The sequence below is a fragment of the Misgurnus anguillicaudatus genome, chromosome 9 (genome assembly GCF_027580225.2).
Source record: "Misgurnus anguillicaudatus chromosome 9, ASM2758022v2, whole genome shotgun sequence".
Lineage (NCBI taxonomy): Eukaryota > Metazoa > Chordata > Actinopteri > Cypriniformes > Cobitidae > Misgurnus > Misgurnus anguillicaudatus.
The window spans coordinates 6,056,930-6,079,232 of record NC_073345.2 but is presented as its reverse complement, the minus strand read 5'-3'; the positions used below and the strand labels follow the sequence as shown (position 1 = coordinate 6,079,232).

At 38.4% G+C, this 22,303-nt stretch overlaps 2 long non-coding RNA genes across 5 annotated transcripts; one reads left to right on the top strand and one right to left on the bottom strand.

The window, feature by feature from the left end:
- Window positions 1–10,424: 10,424 nt before the first annotated feature.
- Window positions 10,425–13,379, bottom strand: LOC141366039 (uncharacterized). Of its 2 annotated transcripts, none has more exons than XR_012370988.1 (3): window positions 13,239–13,379; window positions 10,681–13,128; window positions 10,425–10,564 (listed from the first exon to the last, which is right to left on the bottom strand). It is a non-coding gene; the product is annotated as an uncharacterized lncRNA (long non-coding RNA). The 2 variants fall into 2 exon arrangements; XR_012370987.1 differs by having other exon boundaries at window positions 10,500–10,604.
- On the top strand, window positions 10,434–16,683 carry LOC141366038 (uncharacterized). 3 transcript variants are annotated; one of them, XR_012370983.1, is made up of 6 exons: window positions 10,434–10,575; window positions 10,694–11,700; window positions 12,750–13,075; window positions 13,220–13,390; window positions 14,769–14,828; window positions 16,363–16,683. It is a non-coding gene; the product is annotated as an uncharacterized lncRNA (long non-coding RNA). The 3 variants fall into 3 exon arrangements; XR_012370984.1 differs by having other exon boundaries at window positions 10,466–10,575; window positions 10,662–11,700; XR_012370985.1 differs by lacking the exon at window positions 10,434–10,575 and having other exon boundaries at window positions 11,560–11,700; window positions 12,750–13,064.
- The last annotated feature ends 5,620 nt before the right edge of the window (window positions 16,684–22,303 follow it).

Genomic DNA, 22,303 nt, shown 5'->3' with positions numbered 1-22,303 from the left:
TATGAATGATGCAAATATTGATGATGTGGAGGAAGCTACAGATGTTCATGATGCAATACAAGCCTTGGATACAGCTCAGTCTAATGAATTAAAGCAGGTTGCGATAACCAGCTCTGATACAACCCAGCTGAGAAACGAGAATTATGATGATGTTGAGGGTTTGGACAAGAGTTTACCAGAATCCATTGCAGAGCAAATTGATATAGCTGCTCCTGATTCCTTGAGTGCTACAATGCCTATTGGTGGTCGCCTTACAGAAAATAATTCAGTGTCAAATAAGTTTTGATAACTTTCCTCCTGAACGTTCACCAGCATGCGCTCGTGGTAAACAAATACTGGCGCGCAGGTCGTAGCAAACACACTGTGCGGTGATCATGCCGAATTTCTGACACTGTCAGAAAACTATCGTAGGCTATCTTTGGACACAAGACCGGGAAAACGGCCGTTTTTGAACCTCTCTCACTGTACGACATAGGACCACCGATGGAGAGCCACGATCACACAATTTGTGATGATAGTTTCACTATGGCAATCTTTCGTCTGGGACAGCCAATAATCGTGCAGTGTATCCCGGGCTTAAGAGTGCCTAGGGCAGTGGTTCCCAATCCTGGTCCTCGAGGCCCCTCTGCCAGAAAGTTTAAGATGTCTCCTTATTTAACACACCTGATTTAACTCATCAGCTTGTTAGGTAGACATGTTTAACATTTTTGAAGGAGATTGATAAGATAAATCAGGGCCCAGTTTTTCAAAAGTAATCCACTAGGATTTTGGATAACGGATTGGATCAAATCTTGAAAATGGGTTTTTCAAAAGAAAAAACGTATTGCATAATCGAATTAGATCACGTAATCCAATCTTGGCTTTGATCCGGATCAAACCTTTAGTTTGGGTTTTTCAGAACTTTTTTGTAGGATTTGGATCACTTTGATCCAAAAAATCTGGATTAAACTGATCCCATCAGAAGGGTGGATTTAGCGTGGATTTCATGCCCAAAATGTAATGAAAACTTTAAAAATGTATCAAATAATACTACATTTGGATCTTGCAGTATCTTACAAGATATCCCATTTATTCATAAGGTTTTAATTTTATTTGTTCATCCGTCAGGCTACAGTGATTAGGTAGGCTTTAACGTATTCAGCCTTTCAGTATAGGCCTACAGCAAAGTAGAAAGTGTTTGGCCTCATAAAATAATAAAATTATTGTGGAGTATTTGACATGAATTCTTTTTTTATTCAATACATCTATATTTGACTTGTTATAAATATCCTCAGTGTTTGTGTTGTAGGTCTCAGATGAGCAGACTGCTGGAAGAGGATGGGGTGTGTTTTTAGTTTTTTTTTTTAAATGTGTGTTTTCATTTAAAATAAAAATAAACGTATTGACCCCACACTGGCTATTCTACTTGTTGCGCTTTACATATCTATAGTTCTACATTGTGATTTCCTATCCTGTTTGAGCACTGCTAATCCAGATATAGTGATCCTGAAAAGTTCCTATCCGGATCCAATCCGATGTTGCTTTGAAAAACTGTCTCAAAAGTAAGCTGGATTATGTGATCACGTATCGCAAAAAAAAGGATTACTAAATCCGGATCAATTTTATCCGGATTAAGCCTTTTGAAAAACCGGGCCCAGGTGTTTTATAAGGAGACATCTAAAACTTTCTGTCAGGGGGGCCTCTAGGATCAGGATTGGGAAACACTGGCCTAGGGGATTGGCCACCCTCTTTTCACTTTAATTCTTTTGGGGAACAGTGTCTACACTGAATTCAATTGACAATTTCATGAAATTTTGAACACTATATACTTTTATTCCTTCTTTCTCTTTCTATTACCGTTTATGGTTTATGATGTTATGTACCTGATTCTGTGGTCAGTGTTTTCACTCTAATGTTGATCTAGTGTTATTTTTTGTGGGGTATGGACTTGTTTGCGGAAGCAAGTGGAAATCAGCAGGGGGGAGTGTAACAGGGTAAATAAAGATGTTTCCACTTGCTACACATTTTAATGTTTGCCCCTTTTAATTGCATTGTAAACTCCACCCATAGAATGAACTGGTTACGGTAGGGTAATTTAGATTCACGCCAGCCACGAGAGAGAATGGCTGCAGTGAGTGAGTGCTCTGTGATAAAAATTGTATCATATCATTGTATAACCATCTTATGGATGTAAATATATGTGTGTTTAAATGTATGTTGATTGAATTGTGTTTATGATACCTCATCTTTGTGGTAACATCAAGTTTGTTTACTTTATTATAGAACACACACAAGGGTGATTTGTGAATCTGATCACAGCTGTTAATATGTTGTCAACAGGTACATATTTCTCAATTGTGTTGTAGAACTGTTCATATAAATATTAATAATTTAATTTAGATTCACACCAGCCACGAGAGAGAATGGCTGCGAACACACAGGAGGGTGATTTGTGAATCCGATCACAGCTGTTAATATGTTGTCAACATAATAAAAGACTGTCTTCAAGTGTGAATTGGTGTCCAACCTGATTTACACACAACACAGATACAGCACTGTTACACAAGCAAAATGTGTGTCTGACTTTGCCCTTACATCCTGCACCCTAGCGGCAGCCAGTGGCTGGAACAAACGAACTAACATTGATTACCAAATTACGCTAGGGACACACCAAAACATTTTTAAAATCTTATCAGATTTTCAAAATGTGAGAGACGACAGACATGGAAAAAATATAGCAATTTAACATGTTTGTTCCTATAGTGTGTGGTGTGCCACTATGTGGTCATGACTGCACACTACGCACCATCAGATTAACTTCACAAACAACGCAAGTCTCAGCTGAGAACACAGGAAATCACGTGGAGATCTTGCAATGTTTCTCACGGCCAAATGTGACTTCACAGTAAACAAACATGGCGAACAATGGGAATAAAGAAATGGAATTAATACAACAGACTGCTTTTTTACATCTACATTTTTACATTACTTTGGACTGTGCCTGCTGTGCCATGTCATTATGGTTTCATCTTTCATAAAGCTCACTTTCTGATTGTGGATCGTTGTTTCACGTTACTATCTACAGCGTGTGTGTGGGTTTGTCCTCAGGGTTTCCCCCACACAACAAGATTTCTGATCAGAAATATTCAACATGTTATACCCTTCCATGTTGAGGTAGATGTTTCACAAACTGGAGTAGGAGCAATGCTTTCATAGCAGCAGGGGAATCATTTGGCTTTGAGGAATGAAGACACTGGTTAGACTCCTTTACACTGCTGACTGATCACAAAAACCTCCAATATCTTTGTGATGCTAAACATCTGAACCTTTGACAGGCACACTGGGCTCTGCTCTTCACACGGTCATCAGGGGTGTAAAAGGTGACATGCCCCACAGAATTATCATCAATGATGTGTCCCATGGTGCTAAAAGACGATTCGACCATGGGTCCGTGGAAAATGGACTGACACTTTCAAACCAGATGGTTTAATCCTGAGTACAGACTAGTGTCAAACACTTTCACCCACCATGTCATCACCACACCATCATTGTACACAGGGAGGGTGGAATCGACATTGAATTTAACCACTTCCAGAGGGATGTCAAAATGGGGTGCCACAAAGTGGCCCATCATCCCAGCCAACTGCTTCAGAAGAACTCCAGTTACTCAGTGGCCCCTCACCAGTGGGTCAAAAGCAGACAGAGACTTGCAGCTTCTTTTGCATATAGGCACCTGTGGTGGTAAGGTATGCAGTATTCAGTCTCTAAAAACTTCAGCACACTCTGAAAACATTATGAAAATGGATTATAAATAAAATAATTTAGCAAATGTTAGATTTGGGATTTCAGTGAATTTAGTCACAGAATGATGTGGATTTTCTGCCTTAATTTGTTCAGCTACTGGCCTGATAGATCTCATGGAGTGGCAGCATTTTGGCCCTGAAATCCATCTCCATGAGCTTCTTTGGTTTGTTTTTAAGATACTCAGCCTTGACAAAGTATGCTAGGAAATTGGTGACAACTTGGAGCTGTTTGTCATGCAGCTTGTGAACAAGGGTTTGGCTGCCCTATAAAATCAAAATGGCATGTCAGTCTAATACTAAAATTATTTTATCACACACACTTGACTTGAAGTTAGTTAATATGATAATTTAACTGCTTAGGCCACACAAAAATAAGCCTTATTAATTTATAAAAGATTGTTATCCACCTAAAGCATAACACACCTGGAACACCATCACATACTACTTGAGGATGGGAACAACACTGAGGTAAACACTGAGATGGGGGGGGGGGTTGTAGAACGATTGTCAAACCAGAGCTTCTTTACTAGCCTCTGTTTTCTTTCCTTTCCAACTAGAGTCATTCCTGAAAGAAATTAAATAATTAGAATCATTTTCACAATACATACACACAAGACCATCAATCAGTTTGAAGGGGCCCATTTTAATTAAGTTATAACAAATATTAGATTCATTTCAACAACTGTACCTTTTCGCCTGAGGTCCTGGTGGAAGTACTTGATCCTGGCTTTTGCCCGTTCACCAACACTGTACAAAGAAGTCCTGGAGGAGATCTACAAGAATCACAGTCTGGTCTGCCTGACTGAGAAATCCGCAGTACAGAACCTTGTATGCAGGTAACATTCGGCGAGTACTGATGCCCACATCATATGCCGAAAGCCACCAATGTGCCACAAACCTCTGTGGGTTGGTTCCTGGAATGCCCATAAACTCACAGATCTCTATCAGGTAACTCACCTGAAATGGGTAAAAAGTAGGTTACTCTTGAAGCTTATATGCAAAGTAAATATCTGGTGAATATATATTACACAATATCTATGAAAATTACCTGGTCTGAAGCCCACTTGTGGTCTGTATGGAGGTCAGTGAAGAGCTGCTCAAGGTGGTGGCCAAATGGCACACCAAACTGTTTTGCAGCATTGTGGATGTGGTGGCAAGAATCTCCATCGACATCCAGGAGGTTCTTGCAATACTTTTCTCTTATTCGGCTCTCCAGTCAAGTCTTGCTCCCTCGCGTTACATTACAGGAGTCCATCATCATGCTGACCATGTTGCCAAATGGGATTTTGTGTTCAGTGAAAAAGGTCACTAGGGCAGTTTCCAAATGTTCAGCAGTACCTTTGAGAACCTTAATGGAGCTAAGGTGTTCCATCACCACATGCTTAAGCTCTTGACTTAAGTAGCTCACTAGAATTGAAAGCACTTTGTTATTGGAGTTAGATGTGCTCTCATCTAAGTTGACAGAGAACAGGCTTGTCCTGGTGCTCTGAAACGTCGGTTCTGAAAAGGTGTGCCCCAGGCCTTGTACCATCTTGTATGAGGCAGCAGTCCAGGATAACGTCATGCCCCCAATGCTGGTTTATCTACAGACAGTGTTTGGGCAAGGTCAACAATGACAGGAGCTGCAGATAAAGGGAGTGAATATTCTGCAAAGGTTGCAAGAACAATTGCCTAGAAAAACAAAAATAGTATTAGTATTTTAAAACAATGATTTTTGGATAACAACTAGTACATACTGTTGAACAAACATTCAACTCTGCATTTGCTACCCGGTCAAACAGGGGTACTGACACCTTCAACCGTTCCCTCATCTACTCTGGCTCCTGCACCAACAGCCCCTTTCTGTGACTGAACCATAGTTGCTGACATAGACAACACACCATGTGTAGTCATAATGGTCACCATCTTTTGGCCATGTTTTTTAGTTTTACAATGTGCCAGAAGGGCATGGGAGCCCTTTGTAGCATAATTGATTTCTTTGCAGCAGAGGCTGGACCTGGCATTGCCTGGTTGCTCTATTTAAAAAAAAAACTGACAATTGAAAAACATTATTTTCCCTTTACATCACACTTTAGGGCTTTTCACACCTGAAATTGTTAACCCTGGGTTATTCTAAACCCAGGGTTAATGGAATCCTGGGTTATTTTTTTCATGTTTCACACTGTTCAAACTTAACCAGGGGTTAAGAGATAACCCTGGGTATTCATAATTTGATGTTTCACACTGTGCATTCCTAAACCCTGGGTCAGGAGTCTCCAACCCAGTTTCAACACACCTGTCTGTAATTATCAAGCCTTGATTAGCTACTTCAGCTGTGTTTAATTAGGGTCATAACATTCTAACCCTGCTTCGTTTCACACTGCATGCGTTTGGCACCACAATGCGGGGTTAACACCACAAATGTGGTGCTAACCCTGCTCCAGAGCAGGGTTTCATAACCCTGGGTAAAAAGCGGTGCTAACACCGCTTTCAAATTACAGGTGTGAAACGCTCCTTAACGTAGGGTTGAAAGCAGGGTTTAGAATGAAGATAACCCAGGGTTAAGCGCAGTGTGAAAACCGCTTCTGATTCTAACTTCAACCAGGACCAGTTCCATTTGCACCTGACTCCAGCCTCTAGCTGAGCCACTGGCATCTTCTGTTGTGGCAAAAAGTCTTAGCTTGAATCTTCATAAGAAAAAATACTCAGGAGGCAAAGGTTCCAGGTGCCAAACAAAAATTACTTTATTCGCTCGAGCCAACAAAGTTCAGATGATCAAAGAATTACATTAGCATGCATTCAAAAACCATCCCCAGCCGTCTGATTTTTACCTCTCTGACTCCATATTTTATACAGTAAGATCAAACACTTTTTATCTAAGATGACGTATACTCTTCTAATTGGTCTTGGTTTGCCACAATCAATCTGTTTGTTTTATGTGCAGCTGAATCCTTCTTCATATCTAAAATGACAGCTGGACTTCTTAAATCTTAAAGTGACGTTCTCTGTTTATTATTTCGATTGGCCTTGGCTTTCCCTGACATAACCAACTTTTTGTTAATGTAGCAAAGTACAGCCGGACAAATTCTCTAATCTAAAATGACGTACTCTTGTTTTTCGGTTGTTTGACCTTGTTTCTCAAACTAATCGTGGCGAGAACAATCGGGGTATAAGTGCAGGATAGCACCTGGTCTCTTTTAATTAGGAAACTGAGAAAACGAAAGTTAACTGAGGAAACGAAAGTTTAACTGGGTGTCTTATATACTTGTATAAAAGCAATGGGCCTTAGAAGTTTAACTGGGTGCATATAGCCTTGTGTAGAAACAATAGGCCTTAGGCCTAGTATAATACAGTATATGGTCAGTAATATACCCAACAAAAACCACTATATTTCCTCCTCAATCTATCTCATTCTCTTACTCTGGAAAAACATTGAAGTGGGTCAGTGGTAAAGTTTGGTTAACAGCTTGATTAACAACTACTTTATATTTATAGCCTGTTGCATTTCACAGGATTAAAAGCAGAGTTATACTCATATTACTGTACAGCAACTCTTTCCATGCCAGCATTTCTTTAAAAAGGTTGCCAGTGAGCGCCAAAAATTTTTTTGATTTTCAGAAAACTTTATTGCCTTCCAGGAAATGTTTAAATATATAAAGGAATAGACCTCAACGTTTTATCTATCTTTTAACTCGTTCTCTTTTTATCACTTCTCAATTATACCAAATTTTGAACAAAAAGCTCATAATTGCATTTTTGTAAAGAAATTTTGTTAGAGATCAGATTGAGATTGATGATAAAAACATACACACAGTATTTAATGTTTTTAGATCTGTGGTTGCTTCAGTGTTGGGAGCGCCACCTAGTGGATAGCAGAAATATGGATGGCCATAAAAACCCATTGGCAGGGAAGCGTTTTCTCTTATTGACGTGCTAATTTGTCAATGGCGGGGAAAGAGTTAAGCAGTATGCTTTATGCAAATCGACTTTATGTCAGAGTAATAGCTTACTGGTATGCGAGACAAATTATGTTAAGGTCGAGGCTGAGGAGCATTTTGCAAAGGGTAGCAAACAAATGTAGCCTACTAGCTAACTTAAAGTCTTCATAGCTATAGCAACAGCAGTCTCATGCAAAACAAAACAAAAAAATGCACTGAATTCACGTGGTAATCACCATTAAAACTGGAACACCATAATTTACAACAGATACACATACAGCAAACTTAATTTAACTAGGTAAAAACAGGCTAATCTAAACCCCAACATCGCACAATTAATAAAAAAATAAATGACTTACCGTCAGCTTGTTCCATAGCCTCTTTAAATATGGACTGTTGAGAGAGACGCGATGTTGCCTGCAGCGTTCAAAAGTTAGGGTAATAGGCTTCAAGAGTGAGATTGTGTGGTTGAATGAGGGAAAGGAAAGCCAATCAGAGTAGGTCAGGTCTGTTTCTTTGCCGACAGGTGACATGACAACACAAATGACTCGCAGATATGACAACGACCCCCCCCATCCCTTTTTTTACAGATCCACACGATTCACGTGAATGACCTACTTCAAGGAGAAACAGCGAATTTCACTGAAAGGTGATAAGTTTGCACCACTGATTTTCACTCCCAGAAACGGCTTCGAAGCAGTCTCTTTAGTTTTGGTCGGTCTAATCCAATGGAATAATGAGGACACTATCCAAGTTTCACCCAAAAATACTTCGCCGGGTTGCCCTCCAAACGTTCGTGCCTCCTGACCCTTTCAGAATTGAAGCACATAGATCTGTTGCAGTGATGGTAAGTAACAAAGTAAAAATACTTTGTTACTTAAGTATTTTTTTTTCGGGGATCTGAACTTATGTTTTTTTGCATTTACTTTGTCTTTAATATTGTAGTGAAGTAAGAGTGAAAGTTTACTTTTTATTCCAATACATTTCCCCATGCCCGTTCCAAGTATTTATTACAATGGCTTTCCAACCGATGAAAAACTAGGTTTTCTTTTGAAAAAAAAAACAGAACAAGCGCGAGCTCTCTGCCAGCAGCATACGCTCAACAGTAAGTGCACGCAAAGTGAAAGATGTCAGCAGCAGAAACAGGTGAAGAAGGTGCAGCTCATGCTGCCAGCAGCAATGATGATCCCGAGATTGCCTACAAGGATCACCCATGGCCATATCTCAAGGATGTGTTTAAATTGACTGAAGTCAAGGGAGATTCGTATCGGTTAAAATGCCTTCTTTGTCCTGCCACGGGTGAACATAATTTCAGCATTCAAAACTTCACCAAGTCTGTATCTATAACACAAGTTTTATTTCTCGTGCCATTTATACCCCAGTAATGTGTTTTTTTTGTGTGCATATGCTACGCACTGTAAACCCCATTGGGTAGGGGGGTGCGGAGTGCCGTATATATGGAACGAGAAATACAATTTGTGGTATAGAAATGTACAGCACATTCTGTTGGAAACACAAAGTTAGCTAACTTAGCTATCACTATGATAACTTTTACCATAAAAAAGTTTGGTAAGCCACATGTAGGCTATATGGCTGTTATTAACAGTTTTATACTTAGGGAAATGCACATTTATATATTAATTGTATCTTTCTTGCAGAGAAAGCATCCCCATCAGTTAGAGAGTTACTCTAAATTGACTTAGTCATAACAGCTCACAGAAGAGAAAGTGTTACGAAAGTAGCTCAAGTTGGATATGTCTAGCTAGCATGTGTCACAAGTGAACCTATACAAAGCAGTGATTAAGTTTGTTGTTGAAGGTCTTCAACCACTCAGTGTTGGACCTACAAGCATTGAAAGACCTGATCCAGGACCTCCAACCCAATGCCACCATCATGTGACACCCCACTCTCCGATCAAGTATAGCCGAAGCTACAATGAGTGAGGTGGAATACATTGCAACCACTACAGACTGCTGGTCCGCCAGAAGGCGCAGCTTTATTGGCGTAACAGCTCATTGGCTTGATTCTGAAAGTTTAGACAGGCACCCAGTAGCCCTAGCATGTAGGCAGTTAAAAGGCGCCCACACTTTTGACGTTTTAGCGACTGCATTAAACGACATCCATGCAGAGTACCAGATACGTGATAAGATTGTTAGAACAATGACTGACAATGGGTCGAATTTTCTAAAAGCATTCCGCATTTATGGAGACCAAGATAAAAACAACGTGACTGTGTGTGGCCTTAAGCCGTCCAGAAGATGATCTCAATCTACCTAAATCATTGGACCATGATTATAAAACTGTCAGTTCAAAAAGAACTACCTGATTTCACGCAAGCCACCCTAATTACAGGACGCAGATGGAAGCTGGTGTGTTATAAAGAAAAATATACATTTTTCACAATTTTTCAATCATAAACAATTTTAAAAAGACAGCTGTGATACCATGAGACTTTTCTTAATCAAAACACCAAATGGTTAAGGGTTTACATAAAGTTTTCCTCCTGAGACATGTTAAGATTTACAGCACACCACACGTCACTCTTAATAATCTAAAATACACAAGTAAAACAAACCAATTAAATAGATTACACGTTATTCACAGCAATATCACCCATTCACTTCACACCACTACACAGGGATGAGAAAGGTATGTATGGACTTATCTAACTCTGGGGGATATGGTGAATAAGCTAAATTCCCAAAATGTGGGCGTGTTCTTTAAGGATTTAGGGGTATTTTTGAAGTTAAATGAAGCCGTTTTACCTTTTAAACTGTCTCTTTTATAAGGACTTACTGAATTTCTTTTTTCAGCAATTTGGGACATTCTTCCAGTTGTCGGCAACTTTGTGAAAAAGGCTGGAAACTAAAATGCAGGTACTGTTTCATTCTTTTGTTTTTTACAGCTATGAAAAATAATGTGTTATTAATTGTACTGTCTATTAATTAATGATTTTATACAGTGTAACTGATTCTGCTTACCTGACTCATGCAGAATTCTGGCCTGGTGTTTGGTCCGTGCTGTCTTTGGCTCTTGCATCTCCATCATCCTGACCCTCTTGAGCAGCCTGTCCATGTATTTATTTGGAGGCCACCATGAGCACCCATCTGCATAATATGACTTTGTTACTCAGTTGTCCATGCTCCTACAAATTCTACATTTTTTGTAAAGCTGCAACAAGTTGAAACCCTATAATTATTAACATTTGATTTTGAATGATGTAATTCAAATACATGAATAAGTAACAAAAGCAGAAATATATTAATTAAGACATTACCTTTTTGTTGATTGTTTACTGATCTATAAATCATTTTGCATTCTCATAATTGATCATCATAACTTGGTATACAGTGGATGTGTGGCTGTAGATAACTTTCTGAAGTCAATTTAAAAAGGCAAAAGTTAATAAATGCTAAATTGGTCAAATATACATTGTTGTATTTTCACCATTTTGATCTTATTTAGGCATTTCATAACTTGAGGGAAATTTACGTATACTGATGTTTCAAATCAAATATTAATTTATTAATGACAGCTAATCATTTTATAAAGATTTTTTATAACAATATTTATTTATATAATATCAATTTAATACATTTATTTCGTTACACCTACATCACTGAGCGCAAGGGAGTGCAGCCAACAAATACATTCAGGTGTGTTTGACTTAACACCGAGATGCGCAGACAGCACGTGGTATGACATCAAGTACCGCGAGAGTTTGGGAAAGCCCCGGAAAAGGTTTGAACTCGCGGTACTTGATGTCACGATCGGTTTGCGAGTAGATCAGCATGAAGTCAAACACATCTGAGAGATGTGTGGGCTGCCTGCACTCAACGTTGGGATCATTCAATAGAGTGTAACCTCAATCGGTTTTTGCAGCTTCTGGGTCCCGTGTAGAACGATTTTTTGTTCTTTTCCAACTCGATTTTTAACTCCCTAAACTAGTAGGATGTTCCAACGGGTGAAGCAACAGTGCTGACGGCAGTTTCAGTGTCAAGGTAAGTTAATATGTAATACATGGATGTAAGTTAGTCGATCTACAGAATCATCGTCTTATATTAATGTTCTATACGCTATTAAAAGCTTATTAACGTTTATCAATGCAATGCTATTCAGGTCGCTGCAAAGTCCCGAAGCCACGTTGTAACGTTAACTTTACATGTTACGCACTGGTGTGGATAAACCAGCCAATTTAATAGAGTTATTAAATGCCTCAAACCTTTCCCGCCCTGTAACGTTACGTTAAAGTGGCCCTTATACGGATTACGTTCATTTCAGTCAGACCTTTTCCTAAAAACCACTCAAAACCGTTAACGTTGTTCTATTGGAGTGGTTGAATAATTGTATTTATTAATTGTTTCAGTTATATCAGTTATATCTGTTCTTTAATTCGTATTTCTAACAATTAAAACCAGGAATGACAAGCTATAAGTTACTTACCAAGATTTTGACGATCAAACTGACAGAAAAACTAACTTAAAGCCGACTATTAAACCAAAAACATACTATTACAACGTGAAAAGGAACGTAATGTGTACAAATTTTATTATTTACAGGTTATTAATAATGTTATTTGCGACAAAAAAGTTGAGGGAACTCGAGCAAATAACGGTCTTCTGGTAAATATTGTGGTCACGTGATGGCCTCGCGACATATAAGTCGTTTCCGGTCGTTTCTCAAACGCACAGCTGCGTTCTTTTAAAAATATTTTTAATATATTTTTTTTAAATAATAAGAAATACAAGTTCAGTCAGGGGGTACATTATACATATATAAAATAAAAATAAATAAGGCTGCGTCCATTATTTTTTATTTTTAATAAGGCTGCGTCCTAGAATGCTGCATGTCTCGGCTGCCACGTCATCAAGCATCGTTGAAGGACATCTCAATCTGCTTGTTTTCTCTTTTGTTGTTTTAATTAAATTACAAAAGGTTTAACTGTCCATGTTGTAAAGACTGTTGATACATGACTTTTATTCACTGTACTACAGTATTGGATTTTTTTTTTTGGTGATGCATTGCTAATTTTCAACTTCTCTCTTTAAAGTTTTCATGCCATGACCACTGGGGCGGAAACCATTATGACATTGCCTTGGACATCAAACTAAACCATCTCATTCTGGCTTTTGAGGTGGATTCTAACCTCGAAATCTCAGAAGGACAGGTCTAAGATGGACGCAGCCTCCATAGGATGCAACCTTGCATTTGAGAAACACCCATAGAACGGTCAACTTACCCCATACTCTAACCTGAATGCAGGGATCATAAAACTTTATCTTTTACCTTAATTGTTAGATGGGTGTTGATACCAAACTTTTTTTCTCGTCTACCCAGGAGAAAGTCATGGTGTTCTGCTGCTAAGGTTGTCATAAAGTATGCTTTTTTCCATTTGTTGCATTAGGCAATAATATCAAAAGACATAAATTCTGAAAGAAATAAGATAATTTTCAAAGCATTAACATGAATATAAAAGCATTAAGTCATTAATGACCATCTTTTATTATTGTTTATTTACAGCGTCTTTTATTCTGCTTACCTGACTCATGCAGAATTCTGGCTTGATGTTTGGTCCACCTGTTAGCTGGCTCTGGTGCTTGGTAGTCTTCTCAAACCTCTGAATCAAGACCACCATGAGAGGCCTTCTGAAGACCATCATTACGCTTCAGATCCAGTTGTCTTTACTTTGAGGTAAATCTTTTTTAACTGCAGCATTGAGCGTTATGTGCGTCGTTAATGGCACTGAACGCCTTGCATTTTTGCCCCCTACTGCAACATGCGTTTTTGAAGGAGCGCTAAGAGCAGAAAAGCACCCGACGTCATTTGTGTCTTTCCATTGTCCAATTGAATATGGGGAGAGGCAGGCCTTCCGTTGTAGGACCGATGTTTACAGTTATTTGAAACAAACATACTTCAGTTACTTACTGTCTCCTGTGTGTTTATGCACCTCTCACCTTCGATCAAAGTCAGTGCAAGAGTCCTCTTTTTAAAGTTTCTGCTTATATGACAGTTAAGAGCAAAAGAGCGCTCACGCTTAGATATTTGATTGACAGGACAGCTGCCTCGGTGGTTGCCTAGCAATATAAAAAGCTGCGCTGCACTGCACTGTTTTTTATAAAGTGACCAAATAAAGGTGCACCTTGTGTTTCCACGTCTTTAAAACGCATTTGGTGTGATTGGCCCCCAACAAGGGTTTTTTCTGCCACTTTTTATTTTTTTCAGCTTTTGCCTTGATGTGGTATTTTACATTGGTAAATGCCTATGGACATTGGCTACTAGCGTTCTGCACGTGTAAATGCACATCGATGCGAACAACGACGCAAACGTGTAAATGAAAAGTGCCGCATAGCCTACTTGTGTAGAGGCATTGGGGTAGGTCTGACAAAATCAGCCTTAATGACAACTGCATCAGTCTTCAATGTTGGTCTGACTTTTACACAGATAAACACTCACTTTGTCTATCCAGACCTCAATGTTAGAGTTCAGACAGATTCAGATAGTTGGTTTTGTTCATTTTCTAAGTGTTTTGTTGATATTGTAGTTAGGGATGCACCTATATGGAAATTTTGGCCGAGAACCGATAACTCTTTATAGTTAGGGGCCGATAACAGATATATATATATATATATATAGGCCGATAAATATTCCTATTAATTTCACAATGAAAAACTCCCAGACTGCGGACATCTTGTCTTTGCGCTAGACTAGCATACTCTTCTTAAGCCCGCAACATGTGTCATCTTCGTGCTATGTCACAGAAAGCACCAATCAAAACTCCACATGGCCAGCAATGAGCAAGTGAAGTGGTTCAACAAACCAAAATAATCCATAATTTATCGGCTTTCATTTATCTGCCTAATTTTGCTATCAGACCGATAACCGATAATATTAAAAATAAGCAGTTATCGGCCGATAACGATATGTCGGCCGATATATCGTGCATCCCTAATTTTAGTCCTAATTGATTATGACAGATTTGTTACAGACTTATCTGTCAAAATGAAAAAGTTTAATTCAACCTCTGTTGTAAAGCAGATTTTTAACTAGTCTTCTTCAATTGTGTCACTAGCCTACCACAATCCCTGTGCACCAGCTATGGAAAGTGCAGACCAAACTTCTACCTCCACCTGTGAGTCTCTTCCCATATTTAGTAAAGTAATGAATGCGGTCTTACTAATGAAAGGTTTTTTAGGGTACATTATTTTAATTACCAAATGATTTCTCGGATGAATTGGATAAAAAGACAATATTTTATTTTTCATTTATGAAAACTGGTTGTTGCTGCATGAACTCAAGCACATTTATTTCAAACACATCAACGCAACGTCATTGCTAAAAACCAATGCAGCTATTTTGGATAAAAGATAATGCGCCTCAGGTCACACAAATCAAACACGAAGAGTTGTCATACACAGTGTGTACAGTCAGTCATTCAAATTGGATATACACAAAAATCAGATTTAAACTGACAGTGTAAACATAGTCTATGAGATAAAACAAAAATGTTTAAATGTAAGCCTTGCTAAATACCTTATTACCCATAGTTTATCCTCTTTATACTATGGTCACTTGCTTTTGTTTATTTTGCAGTACAAAATAGGACAGGACAGATAAGAAAAAAAACATTATTTTTATTAATTATTTTATCTAGGGGTCAATAGATCTAGTTCAATCAACACCCTCACCATGCTCTCCCAGCTTTAGGTGCTTAGACCTGTTTTTCTAATCAAACAATACAAGGGCAGATGTTTCTGCGTTATTGCCTTCATGGCATGAAAGATCAAAATCTGCATTTAAACCCAAAGGGGATGTGATCTTTAAATAAAATTGCATTGTCATTTTCTTGATTACAACCATAATACTGAACAACTTTAAAGGTCCCGTTTTTCCTGTGTTTTTTGAAGATTTGATTGTGTTTACAGTGCGCAATATAACATGTGTACATGTTTCACATGCGGTATTTTTCACACAATCTACATATCTATATAGTCCTTTCACTGTCCTAAAAACGGGCTGATGTATTCTTTGTCCTATGAAGTCCCTCCTTCAGAAATACGTAACGAGTTCTGATTGTGTAGCTTGTTTAGTGTGTTGTGATTCAATAGCAGCTTATCTTAGCCAGGACGGAGTTTAGTCAAACACACTTGCTTTGACGTCATTCAACCGGGAAGTAGAGGGCTGTAGTACAAACCGGCCGTTCGCTGTATTGGAAGGGGGATTCTGTTAAAGAAAATACATCGCCTGGCTGGCAGTGAACTTTGAGCTTTATCATTTACAGGTATTATTTATGCTATTACAGCAACATTACACACTAACTAAAGTTTGAAAAATGGGATCAGGAAAAACGTGACCTTTAATGTTTAAGTATTGAGAAAGAAAGAATTCTTACTGTGGTGGAGATATTGAAAACTCTTAAAAAGAGGGGCATTTTGGGTGTTTTATTTAAAGACCATGTCCCCTTTTAGCATGACTACATCAGACTTTGTACTTCCGCTCAAGCAATGTAGCAGAGAATGGTATTACTAGGCTAGTCCCCTTTGGGTTTAAATGAAGATTTTGATCTGTCATGTTTTTAATATTTTGGTTTTTCTTTGGGTGCAATTTATATAAATGAAATACTTTGTCTGATGTGATGATGGTCTCATTGTGTTCTTTTGTTACAGATAGAACTGAACTGGAGTCTATGAACTAATGCTGTGTTCGAGACAACTTGGATGTTGGATATTATTGACCTTAAACCCGTAAGAAGTCAGGAACAGGAAACAAAGTGGAGTATCCGACCTCTCAACTTGGACCAGATCGATCAACACCGACCTCAACGAGATGCGTCATTTGACATTGCAGACAAGGTGGTGGCTAGCCTTTCACAGCCTTACATGAACCGCAAACAAACTTTAAACAGCACGTAATATAGATGAACATGAATGTTAAATTATCCAGTAACCGTTTTCTGCCATAATTGGCACAAGAGCACAAACTTCTCCTGGCGTAGGCGTTTGTCTCCTTGGAAAACTACACATAACCCAAGTATTTCAATTAAAGCACCTCACATGGCATACACAGATTATCAGAAAGAGTCAACACCAAAACAAAACAAAAACAATATTATACAAAAATACAAAACCCCCCTCCTCTCTCTTCACATGCCCCTAGGGCGTCAAAAACAATCAATATAAAATGTAGTAGGCAGTTTGTAAATCTAAAACTAACTAGGAAAAACAGTGACTGGTCACACGTCCTATAACAATAATAAAATGTCATGAGATACATTTATTTTATAAAAGACATACAATCAATAGTTATAGGCATATTCGTACCTGAATAGCAAACAAGTGTTTGCACAATATGTCTTCACAATCTCACTGCATTTCCATAACAATAGGATGTACGTTATCTTCAACACAATCTCAAACTGTGTTACTGCGACAGAAGATACAAAATCAATATACAAAGCTTTTACAAACATTCACAACATTTCGTAATCTGTCTTGGTACCTGTAACAGTTTGTCCAGAATAACCGATTTATCCACCTGCCAATCTCCGACCTCAAACAGTGGCAACAACACTGGTTTAAACGATAAATCCGGATGCTTTCATTCCCCACGCTATACCGACACGCTATGCCGAAACGCTAATTTGGCTTGTCGCTCTGTGACCACGTCACATTAAATAGCCAGCTAAGCGATGATGCGTTCTAGGATGACATCTACTGGGTCCTAATGTCCTACCCCTTACATGACTTATACTGAAGAATTAAGCAACTCGGACGAGGGAGATGAGGAGGAGATTCAAGAAGTGGAAGAAGTTATTAACTTCCAAGAAGTGGCAAGTGTGCTTGATGTAGACGATGACTTTGAGTATCATTTACCAAAGCATCAGCGTTGCACGTGCCACCTTCTCAATTTGGTGTCAACGGTAGATGCTTTAAAGGCAAACTCGAATGAGGCCTACAAAAAGTGTCCAGAGCTGCATTTTCAAAGTGCCAGGCACTTTGTACTAAGAGTGCACGATCCAGTTTAGCTGCAGAAACCATTAACGATGCATGCAAACTTCAGCTAATAAGGCCCCATGCAACCAGATGGAACTCCATGTTCCTTGTAGTGAAGAGAATAGTGAGGATCGTCAAAGAACAAGAAGAGGGAGCCATCCGAGATGTTTGCACATCATTAAAAATTCCAATGCGAGTACTGTATCTCTGTATACTGGGATTGTTTCCCATGTCACTACTCCTACACTATTAAAATGGATAGTTTACCCAAAAATAAAAATTCTGTCATTATTTAATCACTCTCATGTTGTTACAAACCTGTATACATTTCAAAGGAAGATACTTTGAGAAATGTTACAATGTAACAAAGATGTTCTGGGACCCTATTTACTTCCATAGTAATTCTTTATTCCTACCATGGAAGTAAATGGGGTCCACAAACGGTTTGGTTACAAATATTCCTCAAAATATCTTCCTTTGTGTTCATCAGAACAAAAAAAGTTAAAAACTTTATTGTACACTCCCAAAAATAAATGTCTTAGCATTTTTGTCTTGATTTCTAATTTAAATATCTGAAAATTCCTAAATTGAGATACATTTGATTTACTTTTAAGCAAGTGGCTTAAGATATTAAATCTATGTCTACCCCAGATTGAAACTGTTTTGTGTTTCAGGCTCAATCCAACCAAACTGGCCTTTTTAACAGAATACTCAGCAGTCATGAGTCCAATGGCTAAGGCCATTGATATTTTGCAGGCTGAAACCAACATACAGATGGGATGGCTTCTTCCTACTCTTACTCAAACGAAGACAAAACTGGACTGGATCAAGCTGTCATTAAAGTTTTTCAAGCCACTTGTCGATGCCATTCAACTGGGTTTGAAGAACAGCTTCAGTAAAATCTTGGAAGACCCAGAACTGTTGCAGCCGCCATCTTGCTGCCAAAACTCAAGACGTTGTGGACCAAAGATGAAATCGTCCTCAAAGAGAATAAAGCAGAGCATGTTTCTTTTGAACAGATATTTTGTATTTATTTTCAAAAACATTAATAGGGATGTCTACTGTGCATTGATGGCAGTTCATGCATTAAACCTCACATTCCCATTCATATGTATAATTATGACAGGGTCATACTCATGTATAATTATTGCAAATAAAAAAGGAATTATATTCAATAGTTGCATGCGCTCTATTACAATACAGCTTGGACTGCATGCATCCCTGAGTTGGAAGATTTATGTATTATAACAGTGTAGTCAGAATGATATCATGGCTATTTGCCAAATGACAATTTCAGTTAAGAATATAACTATGAAAATATGTATTTTGGCCATCATTAACTAATGTTCTGAATGCCATTCTCTTTCATTTGTGCTTTTCAGAACTGGACTACATCAATCTGGAGATGGAGCCTTTGCATCCCCTCAGTAACTTGCATGCCACTACCTCTTCTGATGATGACGACTTTTTCTCATACATCAAGTCAAATGCACAAGAAAGCTCCAAAGAACTTGAGGGATATTTGGCATGCAGTGCTGACCACATCAGTGTGCTGAAGACCTTTCCCTCAATCTGCAAGTTGACAATCAGGTTAAACACACCCCTTCCTGCCTCAGCAGCATGTGAGAGGCTGTTTAGTACAGCAGGACTTTTATTTAGCCATAGGAGAGCCAGGATGGACTCAATTTGGAAAATCAGCTACTGCTAAAGCTGAACAAAAGCTTTTACAACTTTGACTAGTATTTTATTAGTGTAGCTAGTATCGTGTAGCTTAATGGTGAGTTTTGAAGATATTTAAACTTAAAAAGGTGGTTCTTCCTAATTGATAGTCTGAAACAGACTTGTCTTGTGTCTTGCACATCTTCTGTTTGAGGTAGCTAATGTTATGGACCTATTGCAAGTTCAATAATCGGTTCAATAAAAACACTGCATATTAGAGGTTGACCGATTTATCGGCCGGCCGATTAATTGGCCGATTTTTGGCATATTTAAAAAAATATCGGCTTTGGCCGATTTTGTTGCAAAATTAGGCCGATTAACCCTCTGGGGTCTAAGGGGTATTTAGGGCCTTGGAGAAGTTTTGACATGCACTGACATTTGTGCTTTTTTCAGTTGCTTAAAAACATAATAAATGGCAAAAGTCTTATAACACTGTGTTCAGCACAAACTGGGCTACTATATTATATGATCAACATGTATGTACATGTTTGTATTTTTGAGAGAAAAATGTTTATGCATGGTTTTTGAAAAAGCTAAATTTATAAGTGACTGATATAAGTAAAAAAAACTCATACTAAACATGTTTTCCCAAGACTTTTCAAAACAGGATCTAGTAGTCTAGAGTTTTTTCTTTAAAATGATGTGAAAATCATTCTGCTTACTCATTTACACATAGACAATAATATTGATTTACAATTTCAAAGTCACTTTTTGGTTAGGAAGGCAATATGCAAGGAGGCTGGAAGCTCTTGAATAATCTGTGATTGACAGCTGAAGAACAAAACACTTGCATAATGAGCTGCATAATGCCTTTAGGCAGTAAGACGACGCCTTGTTACGTGTTTGTTTGTGAAAGCAACACAAAAGAAATGCCTTCCCATGCGTGATCCTGCGTTAAATAAACTTACCGTGTAGAGATATACGCGAACAAACAGGGTTTTAGGCTATGTCCACACGAAGCCGTTGCATTCCCTATCCGATCTTTTTTTTCCCTGGTTGTAAAAAAAAATCCGTAAACACGGCGTCATATCAAGAAATATCTCCGCACACACGAAACCACTGAAACCGACTGAAAGAGGTGTAGTATATATGCCAGACCACTATGGGGCGCTGTAATTATGCTACAGATATACACTATACACGGAGAAGAAGACTTTGAGCATGCGCATAACTTTACGCGCTGTATACGAACGAAGAAGAGATGGCGAACACTAAAACAACTTCAAGAGCAAGAGCGGGGTCTTTCGTATGGACTGACGACGAAGTCCAACTACTACTTAGAGTCACACTCGACTACAAGTCCACTAAGCTCCAACAAAACATTGACTGGGAGTCGTGTCAATCTAAATAATGTGATATAACGGACGCGTTTCAGGCACAGTATCCGAGGGAGCTAATCGAGAAGGATTTCCCTCACGATGCTAGCATGGTCTCAAAAGCCCAAGTCACCGCAAAGTTGAAAAATATACGCAGCAAATACAGGCATGCGGTTGACACAGGGCGTCGAAGTGGTCACGGACGGGTAGTACTCATATTTTATGAGCTTTGCGAGGAGATCTGGGGTGGGTCGCCTGCTACACGCTCCATCGACACCGGCATCGAGACAGGTGACCTGGAAGAGTCGTCGACATCGACAGTGGAGCTGTCTTCCGATTCTCCAAACTCCACTGAATCCCTCGACTGTCTTCCATCTGCGGTTGTAAAGCAGCGCCGGGATTTGCTCCAGGTAAAATTTGCTCCAGGTGTATGATTTCAAGCTTATTAGTTGAACTTAGACGAATAGTCCACCTCAAAGTTAAAGAAATTGTGTCGTGATTTACTCACCCTCATTTTGTTTCAAGCCTGTATGGGTGTCTTTCTTCTGCTGAACACAAAGAAAGTTATTTTGTAGAATGTCGGTAACCAGACAGTTATGGAAGTCATTGGGTACCAACAACTGTCTGGTTTAGGGATGCATATCAATTAATTGTGATTAATCTATAGCAGAATAAAAGTTTTTGTTTACATCATATGTGTGTGTGAACTGTGTATAATAACTATGTATATGTAAATATGCACACATGCATGTATAATTTTAAGTAAAAAATACATTTATATATTAAGTATTTATATATAATATAAATTATACATAAATATACAAATGTATACACATGTAAACATTGCTTAAATATATACATGCATGTGTGTGGATTTATCTATACAAAGTTATTATACACAGTACACACACACATATGATGTAAACAAAAAATTGTCATTCTGCTATAGATTAATCGCAATTAATTAATATGCATCCCTAGTCTGCTTACCGACATTCTTCAAAATAACTTTGTGTTCAGCAGAAGACAGAAATTCATTCAGGTTTGAAACAAAATGAGGGTGACTAAATTATGACACAATTTTCAACTTTGAGGTGGACTATTCCTTTAATTTTAGTTCAATTTAATGCATTTGTTTAAATATAGCTAAAATTAATTGTGTGCAACCACTTACCATAAGATTTAGTAAATTCAATTAATTATTTTTTTTTCAGTGTAGTTAGGATGGATGCATGTTCTTTGTGTAGGTGCCCAGTATGCAAAATAATGTCAGAGAGACGTCTTTTTCATTCTGGCTCCTCAGTGGACGTCGTTTCAACGTCCGATTTTTGTTACAAAGACATATCATTTTGCTTAGTGGATGTGTTGTTTAGTATTACTCGCATAGCTTTTCTGAACTTATTTTGCATAATAATAATGCAAATTTTCTCTGCTATATTTAAGGCAAAGTTGAACAGCCATAGAGGAGACAGGCTGAAGAGGAAGGTTTCCACCGATCCGGCAGAGGAGGATCTTAAAGTAAAGAGGAGGATGTTAGAGTTGATGGAGGAGTCTTCTAAACGCAACTCTGACAACATGCT